This window comes from Capra hircus, chromosome 20 (genome assembly GCF_001704415.2).
Source record: "Capra hircus breed San Clemente chromosome 20, ASM170441v1, whole genome shotgun sequence".
Taxonomy (NCBI): domain Eukaryota; kingdom Metazoa; phylum Chordata; class Mammalia; order Artiodactyla; family Bovidae; genus Capra; species Capra hircus.
This window is the reverse complement of record NC_030827.1, coordinates 7,487,844-7,502,305: the sequence shown is the minus strand read 5'-3', so window position 1 is coordinate 7,502,305 and position 14,462 is coordinate 7,487,844. Positions and strand designations below refer to the sequence as shown.

The following is a 14,462-nucleotide window of genomic DNA, read 5'->3' as shown; positions in this document are numbered from 1 at the left end:
TTTCCTTCTCTGTTCCTCCATTGTAGCAGCACTAATGACAGGTGGGGGAAGGAGAACCCTGCATAACTAAACTGGATTATTTTTATTGTTTCCACAGGAACCACACCATGTGGGGAATGTTTGCTCAGGAACTATGCTGTGTTTGTATTCATTTCTTTCAATTGTCCACAAGGGTGATTGAGTTTTATGTCCAATAACTTTAATACCATGAAATATGCTCAAAGTACATTGATTTTCAACAGGATATGAATTTTGAAACTCCTGAGCTTCCCACTTCCTCATGTTCTGTCATTATTTTATTTAGTTGATCTCCCCTCTTGATCTCCATTCAGCTTTTAAAAAATATAAAAGTCTGAAAGCCGTTTACAAACCCCTGGTCTCAGCCTTTCCCCCTGGTGACCATTCCCCTGCTGAGGAGTGTCATGCAGTGGTGCTTCTGTTCAGATCCTAAGAGGGAACAGGACAAGAATGCCGGAGTGGGTAGCCATTCCCTTCTCCGGGGGACCTTCTCAACCCAAGGATGGAACCTGGGTCTCTTGCATTGCAGGCAGATTCTTTACTGTCTGAGACACCAAGGAAGCCCGAACAGGCAGCAGGCAGTGGAAAATCCTGGTTGGACATGGGATGTATGACCCTGTCCTCTGCAGCTGGAGTCAACAGTGCCGCTATCTCCAAGGAGGCTGGCTGTTCCTAGTTTCCAAGTGTGTTGTGACCACGTGGCCTAATGGATAAGGCGTCTGACTTCGGATCAGAAGATTGAGGGTTCGAGTCCCTTCGTGGTTGGTTCCATTTTGTTAAAAAGAAAAGCCATGCCTTAACCTGAGTTCACATTCAGGTCCCACCACTTTGGGAAGTTGTGGCCCCCTTTCTGCCCTTCCATTGTCTGACTGGTACAATGGCAAGAAAAATACAAAGGTCCTAACAGGGCTGATGGATTAGATGAGATAATGCCTGTAAATCCTTGAGGGAACTGCCTGAAATATAATAGTGCTTAATAAATATGACACGCTCTTCTGAATAAGGGGGTAGGGTCGGGTGGGAGTGGAGAAGGAACCTTCTTAGTGAATGTGGACAGAGTCACTACAAATTCTCTAAGTACTGTAGCATTTTTGTGGATTGTGCTGTCTCCAAAAGGGATATATAGCTTTTCATTAGGGCGGAGGGCCTTCTCGGTGAAGAAGGAAATTATCTCATCCGGGTTCGTGTTCCGCGGTTGCAGCGCCTGCTGATGTTGATTTAGTTCACTTAGCAAGCCACACACCACGCTGCCGCGCTCATCGCCCTCCGCATTAGCTTATTAATCCTCGAGTTATTCCTCTACGGTTCAAGGGCATATTGGCTTTCCAGCGGAGGCACGGAGAGGGGCTCCAGCCTCTCCGTTTCCACAGAAATAATAGGCTCCAGCCAGGCCGAGAGGGAGTGGCCAAGCCAGGCTCTGTTCCTCTTGCGCCCACGGCACTTGGAGGTTTCATTTACACTGAAGACTTTCTCTCCCTAGAGCTGAGGTTTCCGTTGGAGGCATTTTATTTGTTATGGGAGAAAGAAGCCGTGGGAATCAGAGCAAACCTGGCCTGGTCATCGGCTTTGGCATTTAGCCCCTCCCCTGCTGTTCCTGCTCTGCGCGTGCTTAGTCGCTCAGTGGTGTCCAGCTCTTTGCGACCCATGGACTATTTAGCCTGCCAGCCTCCTCTGTTCGTGGGATTCTCCTGGCAAAAATACTGGAGTGGGTTGCTATTTCCCTTCTCTGGGTGATCTTCCTGACCCAGGGATGGAACCTGGGTACAAAGAATCCTAAATTAACAGCCCTCATTTCCACCGCTATGCTAGAGCATACAGGATCAGATCAGAAAGATCTCCATGTTCCCTTTCAATGCGAACACTCCAGCATTCAAGCTTTTGGAGAGAGGAGATGGCCCTAAAATCTCATTAAATTAGAGGAAGTTTTAACTTTAGAATTTTCTTTGTAATTAAGTAGTATTATGCAAGGTTTGACTATGGGTCAAATGCGTCACTCTGCGTCAGCAAGTAACAGTGGAATACTGCCCTGGGCATCTTTAGACTCAAATGAAGAGCAAAGCAAGCCATCAAAGAGGGTGTCTCTGCTGCACTGAGGCTGAGTTCCCATCCTGGGCTCACCCTGACCCTTTTGGCTTTATCCAGATGTGGTGGGTGGGGCTGTTTCCTGCAAAGCTTCCAGGCAGCTGCTGCCCTTGGAGCTGTGTGTCTGATGGATGCCAAAGACAGTGAGCTCATGGCACGGCTGCCTGGTCCAGCAATTGTCTCCAAGGGCTCTTCTCAGCAAAGGCACCTCTCTCAGGCAAATGTACAGATGGTTTAGGGAGCACCTAACTGAATCACCCAACTGTTCTCTGGAGTGTTGGCGGCTTGGCTCTACCCACGCCTGCACAGCACCCCGCAATGCCCAGGGTTATCTCTGGGAGCCACTAGTGGAAACCTGTTGCTGTTTCTCACGAACATCTCCAGAAGGCAGAAGCTCTGGAATGTGATTTATGAGTCTGGGGTCATTGTCTCAAATGCTGCTTTCCCTGCACTCTGGGTTTCTGAAGGAGCAGTCTCTGGGTAATTCTGCAGAGGTTTAAGGCTCAGTCTTTATCCCTCATGGCCCCCCGTGAAGTGGGGTGGACTCCAATTTCCCTGACCTGCCAACAGCCAGCTCTCCTGTGAGGCCAAGTTGCTTGGCTATTCAGACTGGAAAAATCTGTTTCTGAAGGAAAAAGTGAGTGAGGATGGTAATAGGAGGAGGAACCTGCCTTTCGAGCTTCTTGTGTGTTGAGCACCTTGTGTGTCCAGCACTCCTGTTCCTACCACCATCTTAGAGAAGAGAAAACTAGAAAACAGGACAAATGCCTTTCTTGAGACCACAGAGCTTGTCAGTGGCAAAGCTGGCTCAAAACCAGGAGGGAAGTTTCTGCAAGGGTCACCTGCTTGCAGCCCCGGAGAGACTGCAGTCTTACTCTGTGGACAGTGACTATCCTAATGCAAGGGCCGTGGGTGTCTGTTCATTTGTGTGGGTGCTCACAAATGAAAGCATCCTCAAGCTCCTCTTTGAGGTCCCTTGAGGGGTGGTAAACCCTGCCTCCGTGCTAGAGAAGAAAAGGAGCCTGCAAATGAAGCTGCTGCTCTTCTGTGCAAAAGGGCTCCCCCATTACTCAGTATCCCACCCCCACCCCCCAACAAACTTCAGAAAATCCCTGCAGAGTTGGGGCCAAGTGCACCAACTTCTCTGAAAAAATTCACTGGCGTCTGTTGCACCTCCTCTGGTCCAGTCTCTGTTTTCTCAATTTCAGATTTTTCCATAGATCATGATATTTTTTCCAAGTAGTTTTTTTTTATAATGCAAATCATTTTTAAAAAATTAGTTCATTTACTCTAGTGGTTTGTCATTTTGACTAGTCTTTTGGCAAAGGGGGAGGGCACACCATACAGCTTGTGAGATCTTAGTTCCCCGACCAGGGCCCTGAGCAGTGACAGAGTAGAATCCTAACCACTGGACCACCAGGAATCCCCCCAGGTAGCTTTTTATTAAACTATTATGCATGTGATGGCCAAGCACTCATGCACGTGTGCCCACTTGCTCAGTCGTGTCTGACTGTGTGACCCCAGGGACTATGGACCACCAGACTCCTGTGTGCATGGGAATTTCCCAGGCAAGAATACTGGGTTGCCACTTCCTCCTGTAGGGGATGTTCCTGACCCAGGGATTGAACCCATGTCTCCAGAGTCTCCTGCATGGGCAGAAGTCACCTGGGAAACCCTAATACATATATATATATATATATATGTAAATGCAACAGTGCCCTGGGCTTTCCTGGTGGCTCAGATGGTAAAGAATCTGCCTGCAATGTGGGAGACCTGGGTTCAATCCCTGGATTGGGAAGATCCCCTGGAGGAGGGCATGGCAACCCACTCCAGTATTCTTGCCTGGAGAATCCCATGGACAGAGGAGCCTGGAGGGTTACAGTCCATGGGGTCACACAGAGTCACAGGACTGAGCGCCTAAGCACACACAGCACGGCAAAAGTGCCCACACGCTAAGTGTGCAGCTTGATGACTTTGTGTGTTAACAAATTGAACGCTCTTGTATTAAACAGCACCCAACCCGCAGAACAGAGCATCACTAACATCCCAGAAAGCCCTGTCTGCTCCCTATCCACAAAGGAGACACCTGTCTTGACTTCATCCACCCTGGATCAGGTTTGGTTGTCTCTGCACTTTGTAAGGACACGGCAAGTCTATACACAGCAGACTAACACACATATGCTTCTCTGTGTTTGGTTTCTCCTGCTCGGCGTCACGTTTGTGAGATTTGCCCGCAGCACTGAATGAAGTTGTAGGTCATTCATCCTCATTGCTAGCAAGTATTCCATTGTGTGAATACAGCAGTTTATCCCTCCATTCTTCAGCTGATGCACAACGAGTTGCCATTTGGGGGCTATTACGAGTGGTTATAAGCCTCAGTTTTGAAAAAGTATTTGGTAAAGCATCACAATAGGTGCTGAGTAATTAGGATTCCAGAATTATCACCCCGTCATCAGTTTGGCTCCCCAGATGCTTGGGATTGGCAGGTGAAGTCAGTGAAGACTGGGACGCCTATAGCACCAAGTTTATTTCAGAAAAGAACTGCTTTAGCAAGCTTAGGCAGGAAGGAATATGGGGTCAACTCACGCCCTGAGATGTTACCAGAAAGGAGCCCGACTCCTTCTGATGGTCAAGAATCCTGCTGGTCTCATTCCCACAGGGAAGGCCATGTTACAACCAAAAGTCTTTGAGACAATGAGGAACCTTATAATTAATGGTCCAGATAAATCAAGTGTCGTGACACAGTTAGAGGATAGGGATCTTGAGACCTGTAGATTACATTTTGAGGTGGAACTCTGTGACCACAAATTCAGTGCTGTTCTCTGCAGTAAATATTTCAGGGAAAGCTTAGCTGCAGGTGACCTGGAATGGCCAGCATTTAAAACTACTGATTTTAAGTTATGGGCATAGCTCCTGAGTAAGAATGCCATAAACAAAGGATGTTCTAAAGGTCGTTAGTCTTTGGAAGATCCCAAGTTACATACCCGACCATGTTTGGAAAAGCAGAATGAAACCTCCAGCAGTCAGAGAATCTGATGATACCAGTGTGGGGACAGGTACTGTAAACGGAGACTCAGAGGTGCCGGATAACTCTCTGAATCGTGTACGCAACTACTGGAAACAGAAATGCATCTTTTATAATCTTTTAACATTTTCTTGTTAAAAAAATTTTTTATAAAATGTCTGAAGATTACAGTCCATTTATAGTTATTACAAAATACTGGCTCTGGTCCATGTGTTGAGCAATACATCCTTGTAGCCTGTCTCACGCTTGTAGCCTGTATCACTCCCTCCCCTGCCCCTCCCCAATAAGGAGTAAAATACTAGTAATCACTAGTTTTTGTAGTTTTTTGAGAAACCTCCATACTATTTTCTGCAGTTGCTATGGGTGTGGAGAAAAGGGAACCCTGGTACACTGTTGGTGGGAATATAAATTGGTGCCATCACTGCAAAAATACAGATTTTAAATTGTTGCAGTTTCATGAATAAGCTCTTCCTTTTTTCCCTGGTTTCCACACAATTTCACAAAATTGGTAATAGGTATAAAATTTCTTTGACCTAATGGCGTTAAAATTTTGTTTTCTGATGCTTGTTAACACATAATCATTTTGGCAAAATTAGGCAATGAGAAATATGTAAAGGGGAAAACAAAAAACACCCATCCGCCCATCCAGTTGGCCTCTGTTCACATTTTGATAGACTCTTAAAGCCATCATGGTTTTCACTTCTGTCTCTCATGTGGTCTATTATACAGGGTCATACTGTATAATAGCAATTTAAATCCTCTTTATAACTTACTGTCATATTGTGCATATCCTCAAATATTATAAAGAGACTTGAAAAGCAGCATTTTTGTCTATCATATGGATCTGTCAAATTTCTTTAACTTCTTCCATCACAGTGGAGTGCAGTACACTTCAGTTGATTTAACCAAGACATGGCTCCAGCCTCAAGGCCAGAAGAATGAGGCAGACTATAAGGAAACTGGGTATTGTGGAATGTTGCAGATGTTAGTGAGGACAGGCAGAGAGGAAGGCCTGAAAGCGCTGAATTCGGCGTAAGTAGACCTTCATGTGGAGAAGGCAATGGCACCCCACTCCAGTCCTCTTGCCTGGAAAATCCCATGGCTGGAGGAGCCTGGTGGGCTGCAGTCCATGGGGTTGCTAAGAGTCAGACATGACTGAATGACTTCACTTTCACTTTTCACTTTCCTGCATTGGAGAAGGAAATGGCAACCCACTCCAGTGTTCTTGCCTGGAGAATCCCAGGGACAGGGGAGCCTGGTGGGCTGCCGTCTTTGAGGTCGCACGGAGTCGGACACGACTGAAGTGACTTAGCAGCAGCAGCAGACCTTCGTGTACGTATACTTCTCTGTTGACCTTTCAAATGAGCAGACTGCACACTAAGACTTCATATAGAAAGAGTACAAGTTTAGGGTGTATTTGAAAAGAGCAAGTAATAATGGTTGATTTTTTTGATTGTTCATTTCAATTTTGTTTTCTGTATACACGTTTTATGTAGTGAATATTGTGGAACTTTGTTTTTGTTCTATTAAAATGCAGATAATGATACCAAAACTATGTTTGTTTTAAAACATTCTGTAGTTTAGTTTTTCACTCTGAAAATAGCCTACCCCTATGTTCTTCTATATTACTGAGGTTTTTGCTATAAGGAACCAACCTATTCAGCAAATTAAAAAGCAGAGACATTACTTCGCTGACAAAGGTCCATCTAGTCAAGGCTGTGGTTTATCCAGTGGTCATGTATGGTTGTGAGAGTTGGACGATAAAGAAAGCTGATGCCAAAGAATTGTTGCTTTTGAACTGTGGTGTTGGTGAAGACTCTTGAGAGTCCCTTGGACTCCAAGGAGATCAAACTAGTCAATCCTAAAGGAAATCAGTCCTAAATATTCATTCGAAGGACAGATGCTAAAGCTGAAGCTCCAATACTTTGGCCACCTGATGCGAAGAACTGACTCATTGGAAAAGACCCTGATGCTGGGAAAGATTGAAGGCAGGAAGAGAGGGGTATGACAGAGGATGAGATAGTTGAATGGATCACTGGACTTGAGTTTGAACAAGTTCCAGGAATTGGTGAAGGACAGGGAAGCCTGGTGTGCTACAGTTCATGGGGTTGCTAAGAGTTGGACAGGACTGAGCGACTGAACTGAACTGAACTTGCCATAAGGAAAATGTTATGATATTCTCTGTGGTAAGAGTTACAGTGGGCTTCCCAGGTGGCTCAGTGGTAAAGAATCTGCCTGTTCAATCCCTGGGTGGAGAAGAACCTCTGGAGAAGGAAAAGCAACCTACTCCAGGATTCTTGACTGGGAAATCCCATGGACAGAGGAACTTGGCAGGCCTGGCAGGCCCCAGTCCCTGGAGGCACAAAAGAGTCGGACTCAGAGACTTAACAACAGCTCCCATTTTATGGCTGATAGTATTACCCACCTTGCTGCATTCTGGGTTTTACTTTGTCAGTTATAATAGATTCTCCCCAAATTATAATTTATACATATGAAAATTACAGTACAGAGTGTGGCTGTGTGTCTTCTTTCCTGTTTTCTCTAAGGGAGGGAAAACTATGATCTGTGGCTTTTCCTTTAGCAAACATGTCTATACACAATGGTGGTGAGAATCCATTTACTAGAGTTCTCTGTTTAGCAAAGCCCATGAATTTGCTACCCAGAATCCCATCTGGCCAGGAGGGAGCTCAGGAGGTGAGTACCCTATGGGGTGGATGCAGTGTCTTGGGTCTCCTGACCACTCCCCGCCTGAGCATCTCTCGCAGGAGAAACCGAATGCTGTGTGCAGTCCACAGCATGTACCACATAAAGTGTGTGAATGCATTACCTACCACGATACTATCATACTGTATTATCATCTGAGCTTGTCTTCTCCAACAGCCAGCCTGCAGCCCGCAGCCCAAACAAGCGAAACCGATACCCAGAGGAAGGTTAGTTCCAGGGCGTCATGGCAGATTAGAGGCCTAGCAGCTGCCCCTGAAAGAGGAGGAAAACTGGCTTCGCAGGAAGTTGGAGGGGGTCTCCTGGTTGGATGAGCAGGGGACACAACTTAGCTCAGGCAGCCTTGGGCGAATCCACTGTCCACAACCCAATTGCTCAGAGGATGCAGGAGGGTCCTAGTGAGGTCTGAATGCCCCCCATGAATTGTCCAAATTGTGACATGCTTTCAGGGCAAAAAATGTTTCTGTCTGTGTGTTTTCTTTTAAAAAATTTTTTTGACATACAATACTGGATTAGTTTCAAGTATACAGCTTCAGATTCTTTTCCATTATACCTTATTTTAAGCTACTGAATATAATTCCCTGTGCTGTATAGTAAATCCTTGTTGTTTATATGCTTTGTATATAGTGGTGTGTATTATCTGTTAATCTCATGCTACTAATTTGTCCCGCCCCCCCCCCCCCCCCCGCCTTTCCCCACTGGCAACCATAAGTTTCTTTTCCACCTCTGTGAAAATATTTTGTAACTAAATTCATTTGTACTATTTTTTAGATTCCACATATAAGTGATTTCGTATAATATTTGTCTTGTCTGGTTTACTCCACTTAGTGTGATAATCTCTAGGTCCATCCACGTTGCTGCAAATGGCAATATTTCATTCTGTTTTAAGATTGAGTATTATTCCACTGTATATATGTATGTGTGCGCCATATCGTCTTTATCCATTCATCTGTTGATGGACAGTAAGATTGCTTCCATATCTTGGCTATTGTAAAGTGTGCTGCTATGAACACTGGGACACATATATCTTCAGATTAGAGTTTTTGTCTTCTCCAGATACATGCTCAGGAGTGAGACTGCTGGGTCATGTAGTAACTCTATTTTCAGTTTTTTAAGGAATCTCCAGACTGTTCTCCAGGGTAGTTGCACCAATTTACATTCCCACCAACAGTGTAGGAGGGCTCCCTTTTCTCCACACCTTCTCTATCATAATTTGTAGACTATTTGATGATGGCAGGGCAGGAATTAGAAGTCACTTATTCTACACACACCCCTGCACACATCCTAGGCTCTAACTTCACGCTGGTGAAGACATGTCACCTTGACATGCGGACAAGCAGAATGCAGTGAGAGTTAAATAATTCTTTGCAGCAGAAGCTGTGGTCTCCCGGCGTCCGTGTCCTTTTTTGATGTGTTGAGTCATATCACTTCAGCCCTGGGCTGTGCCCCTCTCTTTCCTACACTTTGTCTGCTCCACCAGTATGCTGGCCTTTTCTCAGTCTCCCAATAGGATTGCTAATATTTGTTCAGGAGCGTTCCTGCCACCTGGAGTCCTCTCTCTGTATCTTTCTCTTTGTTTCATTTCGGTTCACAGCAGGGCGCCACAGTTTTCTCCCTTTCTGTTAATAAAAATTAAGCAATCAGTCTCCTTCCCCTCCATTACACTTAATTTCCTCTGTAACTCAGTTATTATTGTAACTCTGGCAAGTGCTTTGCAAGGCAGATGGCAGGAAAGACACATTGCCAAAGTAAAGGGCATTGTTTGCAGAGGAACATTGTTTACATGAAGGTGATGATGCTCTCCTTGCAAGAATAGATTATTTTTCCTGAAATCAAGTTCATGTTTAACTCTATTAATGTAATAAGCTTATGCACGTGCAAATGTGACGAATGATAGTAACCACTGAAGATACTGGATGCATACTATATTCCTTATTCAGGGGTCATAGGAAGTTAGGGTAAACCTATTATATAATTTTTTATTCCCAGAATGATAAATATAATGAATGCACTGCCTTTTGCAAGTGCTGGAACATCTGATTTGCAAAAGTGTCTTAGATTCTATGCAATGTATTTGTCACAATGGACAACAAGCCTGGCAAGTTAAAAATATGGTCCTTTGTCATCGGACTCAAGAAGATGCAGCGTGGCCAGGAATGGCCAAAGGCTTCCGGCTCTAGTGCAAACTCCAATTGTTTGATTGAGTGATTGATTGCCAGTGATGGGCTGGGAGAGACATGCAGGAAGAGGATGGATATCGTTTGTAAATTTCCTGACTCCTGGTCATGCCCAGAAAGAGGGGAAGGGAGGCATTCTCAGGCAGTCCTCCTGCTCAGGTCAGGCCCTGCAGGGTATCATATTGCATTATGAACTGAAGTGAAAATGTTAGCCTCTCAGTCCTGTCTGACTCCTTGCAACCGCATTGACTGTATGTACCCACCAGGCTCCTTGATCCATGGGATTTTCCATACAAGAGTACTGGAGTAGGTTGCCATTCTCTTTCCAGAGGGTCTTCCTGACCCAGGGATCAAACCTGGGTCTCCTGCATTGCAGGCAGGTTCTTTACCACCTGAGCCACCAGGGAAGCCCATATCGCATTAGATTTGTCTGTTAAATTAAGAGGCTTTTTTCTATGACTCAGCTATAAAATCAGTCTTCTTATTTTATAATCACACAACATTTATAATGCTTTCTGCTCTGTTTGTAGAAACACTTCCATTTCTTCCTGCCCCTGCCTTTCGGGCCTGTATCTAGCAATTTGTTTCTTGCAGAAAACATGGGAGTTCCTGAACTAGGATCTCAGAACCAAGTCTTACTGGTGGAGAGGTCTGCTACCACATCTCCTGGCTTTAAAGAGAAGTTGGACATCCATGTCCCATTAATTCCCATAGTAGATGTGAGCTTATCAGGACACATGAAGCTGGAATGTCTGGCCAGAATTTCCCTCTCCTTAAATCACAGGGGATAAAAATTACAGAAGTAATTAATGGACAGAAATGTAACAAGATACATTTTCTTTGTTTTAGAACAGCAAGAAAACATACTCATTGTTGAAAAGCCAGAAAATATAATGGATGTGAGAGTTGGACTTTGAAGAAAGACTTCACAGTCTTTCTATCATTAGAAAGACTTTCTATCAATAGAAAGACTGTGGTTACTATCACTCATCACATGTGTTTATATTAACCTTGGCAGCACGTGCATAAGCTTATTACATTAATACAGTTAAACATGAACTTGACTTCACCGAAGACTTGATGTTTTTGAACTGTGTTGTTGGAGAAGACTCTTGAGAGTCCCTTGGACTGCAAGGAGACCCAACCAGTCCATACTGAAGGAGATCAGCCCTGGGATTTCTTTGGAAGGACTGATGCTAAAGCTGAAACTCCAGTACTTTGGCCACCTCATGAGAAGAGTTGATTTATTGGAAAAGACGCTGATGCTGGGAGGGATTGGGGGCAGGAGGAGAATGGGACGACAGAGGATGAGATGGCTGGATGGCATCGCTGACTCGATGGACATGAGTTTGAGTAGACTCTGGGAGTTGGTGATGGATAGGGAGGCCTGGCGTGCTGCGATTCATGGGGTCGCAAAGAGTCAGACACGACTGAGCGACTGAACTGAACTGACAAGAGAAAACAGTAAAATCACCCATAATTCTACTCCATGGAATTAACAGCCATCAACATTCTATTGTACCTCAACTGCTTTTTATGCATTATATGGTCTTAAAAGTGGAATTTGCCTTACATATTCCATTGTAACCCATTTTTTCCTTCAGTAGCATATTATCAGGGCTGTTTCCATTTTTTCTTTCTTCAATAGCTTATTGTCAAATAATCCTGCTTCGAGGCTTCCTTGGTGGTCCAGTAGTTAAGAATCTGCCTTGCAATACAAGAGACACTGGTTCCATCCTTGGTCAGGGAAGATTCCACGTGCCTTGGAGCAACTAAGCCCACGTGCCGTAACTACTGATCCTGCGCTCTAGAGCCTTCAGGCTGCAACTAGTGTGCCCACGTGGTGCAGTTCCTGCGGTCCACCTGCCTAGAATCTGTGCTCCACAGCAGGAGAAGCCACTGCAATGAGAAGACCATTCACCACAAGAAAGAGTAGCCCCAGGTTGCCAAAACTAAAGAAAGCTTGAGTGCAGTAACAAAGATGTGCCATAGTCAAAAAATAAATAAATAAATCTTTTTTTAAAAAATGCTGCTTCAGAATCATTTTTAACGGCAACAAGGTTCTCTGCTACATGGATATACCATAATTTAACCAGTTCCCTGTGGCTGCACATTCAGAAAGGTATGTAGCTATATACATTGCAACTGACTTTTCCATTGTTAAGACTTTGTACATTATGTATCTGTGATTATTACCCTAGGACAAAGTTGTAGAGGTGGAACTGCTGAATCAAAACTTATCGGAAATTTTAAGGATTTTGATATCTATTGCCAACTGACTTCCTGAAAGGCTCTATGATACTTTGGAAATTATAGTTCTTCAGGGCTGCGTTCTTTTATGTTCAGTATGTGAAGAGGCACTGCTTGGATACTTGTTTCTCGTATGTTCCATTCAGCTCTGTGGCCTGGCATCGCTGGCCCTGGGGTTCCTTATGAGCAATTGTAATTAGGACGCCTCGTAGTGCAACCAGTTTTCCAAGGTCACCAGTTATTTTGAAACGTATCCCTCATTTACCCCATGTTTAGCATTACAAATCAGTGGCCTTAGGCTTGCAGTGGGATTCAGATGTCTGTTCTCTTAGTCATTTTCATAATTTATTTGAAGAATTTTGCTCAATATTCATAAAGCCAAATGTTCAGGCAGTTGATTTGCCAGGCTGTGATGGCCCCGTCACTGCATGTGAGGCCCCTGTGTCTGGGGCAGGACAGGGTCTGTGTGTGTGGGTTGGGGGGGCCTCTGAGAGGCACAATACAGGTAACGTCCTTTTGGCTCCATCCCAAAACCACAGCACGCAGATGGTGCAGAACAAAAGGCGTGCATGGCCCACCTCACTCAGCTGTTCCTCCAGCCTTCCCCTCAGCCCTCCTGGGTCTGTCCCCTCTCCCCCCATCGCTACTCCACATCATGTTGACAAAAGGCCACACGCAAAATACCCCAAATGTGGGTCCAGAGTGGCAAAGTCGAAAGGGGAGTGGTCGTCTGTCACTCAGTGCTCTCATCAGACTTCGTCTTCCCTCCCCTCTCCCAGTGTCAAAGAAATGAAGTCCATCTAGGTGCCAACAAATCCTTCTGATAGAACGGTTGCTATAGCAACTTTATAGCAATGAATTAAGCAGCAAACCATTCAGTCGGAAGGTGTTGGCTCAGAAACTGCTCTGCGTGGGGCCCCACCTTCTTTTGAGAAGAGAGTCCTCCATGACCCAGTGTCTTGGTTTTGTTACTGTGTTTCAGGCACAATCCTTTGTTAAGGTATTTGATTTAAGTGGAAATAAGACTCCCAGGGCGCAGTGGTAGGGGGGAGGGGGGAGAAGTGGGGTGGAGAATAGCTGAAAGACTGGAAAAATATGACAAATACAAGAGGATGATTTTTTAAAGGGGAAAGGGAGGAGGGAAAGCTTAAATAGCATCAATTCATTCAAAACCAGGTGCAGAAGAATAACATAAATCCTGTGCTCTGTGAGACGGTCAAACAAAATCAGCTCTATCTAATGTATGGGCTGGTTTAAAACAAACCTCATGTTATTATTAATATAATCCCTGCTTTGTAAGCCATGACATTTAACCGGGTAATTAAATAATAATTGAATAAGTCTGCAAGGCAGAAAGGCATAAAACCAGGCAGAAAGGCATATTCCCCGGAGGTGATTTTGATCAAATATTGACTTACTCTTCAATATTAATGATGGGAATTTAACATTATATTTTATATTTACATATTAACTTGGTTTGAAAGACCTTTTGTAATTTATAAATTCTCGAGTTACACATGTGACTTGAATTAAAAGCACAAAGGAAGAACGTAGGGGATGGGGGATGTGCAAACACAAGGTGTGTGGAGGGGGTGGGGAGGTGGGCACACCTTCACTGCAGTTAGTCCTGCATCTGCTGGGGTCTTTCACCTATTGTGGTCTTCATGTCTGTGTTGTAAATACTCTGGATGTTCTTATTCTACAAAAGTGCTCACTTCATGCCGGGCAGAAGAGGAGCTCCCTTTTCAAGCAAACTCCTTTCCTCTCCTGGCCTTTCCAGCAAGCCAGATAGAGAAGGGGAAGATGTCCTGAACCCAGTGGTGCGTTGTAAAGGGTTAACAACTGGCTGTCCAGAAAGATGTATGTGTGTTCATATACACATGTGCTGTGCTGTGCTAAGTCGCACAGTCATGTCTGACTCTCTGTGTCCCTGGGATTCTCCAGGCAAGAATACTGGAGTGGGTTGCCATGCTCTCTTCCAGGGGATCTTCCTGACCCAGGGATCGAACCCAGGTCTCCCATATTGCAGGCAGATTCTTTATCATCTGAGCCACCAGGAAAGCTCAGGAATACTGGAGTGGGTAGCTGATCCCTTCTGCAAGGGAACTTCTTGACCCAGGAATCAAACCCGGGTCTCCTGCATTGCAGGCAGATTCTTTACCAGCTGAGCTACCCAGGAAGCCTGCATA

General features: G+C 44.9%; 1 non-coding gene across 1 annotated transcript; it reads left to right on the top strand.

The window, feature by feature from the left end:
* On the top strand, window positions 711–783 carry TRNAR-UCG. Its single transcript has one exon. It is a non-coding gene; the product is annotated as a tRNA-Arg (tRNA).